Here is a 2,500-nt window from a genome sequence, read left to right on the forward strand (position 1 = left end):
CGAAAAGACCTTGGTCAATTCGTACATGTAGATTTTTTTTTACTGTCATTTATTTTCCCTCTGTTGCCTTATTCCACTTTTTTTTTCCTTCCTGCGTTGTCTGACTTTTTGTTGGTCTTTTTCTTCACTGTCTCTTGTGCTGTGCTGTTCTGTGCTGTTCTGTTCTGTACTGTACTGTGCTGTTGTGTGCTGTGTTGGCTCAGATGCCAGGCGCTAATGACTGCATTCCAAACAAACATGTTGATTTGGGTTTCCATGGGGATACGCAGGGGCCCTGACAATGTCATCGAGGTTTGGGCCAGCGGATGAGAAGACCAAAATGCTCTCTCTCTCTCTCTCTCTCTCTCTCTCTCTCTCTCTCTCTCCCCCTCTCTGTATCTCTGTCTCTCACTTTCTCTCTCTTTCTTTTCTACAGCTCTCTCATATTCTCGTTTCATCTCCTGGCTGCTCCATCCTCTCTTGCTCTGTCCATTCTCTCTCTCTCTCTCTCTCTCTCTCTCTCTCTCTCTCTCTCTCTCTCTCTCTCTCTCTCTCTCTCTCTCTCTCTCTCTCTCTCTCTCTCTCTCTCTCCCTCCCTCCCTCTCTGTGGCACGCTCACTCTCTTCCATTCTTGTTCTCTCCATACCTCCACCTGCCCTCTCCCCTTATACAGTACTTCTTTGCGTGTTTTCACCCCTCTCTCTCTATGTCTCCCTTGTTTTTCTTGCCTTCTACATCTGTCTCCTCTCATTCTTTCATTGTTTTTCTTCCTCTTCCTCTGTCTTTTTGGCTGGCCCTTTTTTCTGTTCTTTCCTTTCTTTTTTGACCGCACCTTCCTCTCTCTCGCTCTCCCTGAATCCTGTGTGTTTTATTTCCTTTCTTTCTTTGTTGTCCTCTGCGTGTGAAAAGCTGTGATAAATAAACAGAGGTTGTGTGTGTATGTGAATGTATGTGTGTGTGTGTGGGGGGGGGGGTGCATAGAGACGAACGCCAGCTCTCTGATAGCATTGTTAGCCTCTCCACCTCTCCTCACTCCGCTGCACACCCAACGACCCACGCCTCCCCCCCTCCCCGCTCTCTCATCCCTTGCTCCTCTCTCCATCCTTCCATCCATCCAGGCCTTCAGCCAGGACAAGAGAGGCTTCGGGGCCAAGTCAGGCCAGGACTTATAGGCTCCAGCGTGGAGCTGTGGAGGGCGTCGGCGCCGGAGGACCAGGGATCCGAGCCAAGGACAGCCCTCCCCCCCACACCCACCCACTACCCCCACACAACCCCCCACCCACAGATCCGAGACCCGAGACCCCGGCTCCGGCCCCGTCGACCGGCCCCCACCGAAGGGCCTTCGAGGCTGGGCACAGCGTCAGGGCGTGGAGGTGGGGGGTGGGGGCGGTCGGTCAGAGGGCTGGAGGTCTCTGCTGTGGTAATGGCAGTGGCTAGATTAAGACCTTCTCTTAGAATCGCCACAATGGAGGAGGTCTAAAGTGGGTCTGTGCGCAAGCGTGCACACGCGCACACACACACACACAGACGCTGGCCTCTTCTATTCAGCTCCATCCATGTCGCCCATCAGAGAGAGAAAAGCATGAATAAATACATGAGCTCCGGCGTTGAGAGCTCCATAGGCTTGATAAAGACTGACGGAAACACACACACACACACACACACACACACACACACACACACACAGACACACACACCACACACACACACACACGCACACACACATGAATTACTGGAACTGAAAGGAAGCACAAAAAAAGGCCGCGCCAGATGAATAATTTTAATGGTTATGTACTGCGAGCGATTGTGATGGGGAAAGAAAAAAAGAAAGGAGATGAGAAGGGACAGGGAGGAGGGCAAATTATGAAAATCCTCCAAGTCCCTGAGCTCGGGAAATGGAATAATTAGCAGAAGTTAAAGAGGCGAGTTTTGAAATTTAATGGAACAAATTAAGTTCTGGAGGCCACGGAGTTGTTCGCTTCGAAGCAATATCATTAAAGGACGTAGCGCCCATAATCAGGGGTTTATTCAATCTCCAGTACTTAGCATTGATGAAGGCCTTATCTGCACTCAGAGTCTCACGGCTGAACTTATACGGTGAGGATAAGCCAGTTGCTCGCCAAAGTGCATCGTGGCAAACCTCAGAAGCTAAGCTAACACAGGCTGAACCCGCTATCGGTCACATCTCGTCACGCATTGCTAAACTGATCAGCGTGGCTGCTTATGTGTGGAAGATGTTTGTGTTAGACTTATTAAACCTGATTAATACTGTGATGCATGCCAGTGTCTCACACCGACAATACCTGATTTACAAGCTTACAGCGCTTTGCGATGCAACGCACTGTAAGCTTGTGGATCAGATCAGGTATTTTTGGCTTGCGACACGTACAACAGCGTATATTAGGCTGTTGGCATGATCTGTGTATATGTGTGTGCATGATACCATGGGCTGATACGCTAAAGACCGATTGGACACCTGGTGGGTTTTGTGCCAAGATGACTGCAGTGTTGTGCTTAGAGA

The sequence above is a fragment of the Gymnoscopelus microlampas genome, assembly GCF_963454915.1.
Source record: "Gymnoscopelus microlampas genome assembly, chromosome: 24".
Taxonomy (NCBI): domain Eukaryota; kingdom Metazoa; phylum Chordata; class Actinopteri; order Myctophiformes; family Myctophidae; genus Gymnoscopelus; species Gymnoscopelus microlampas.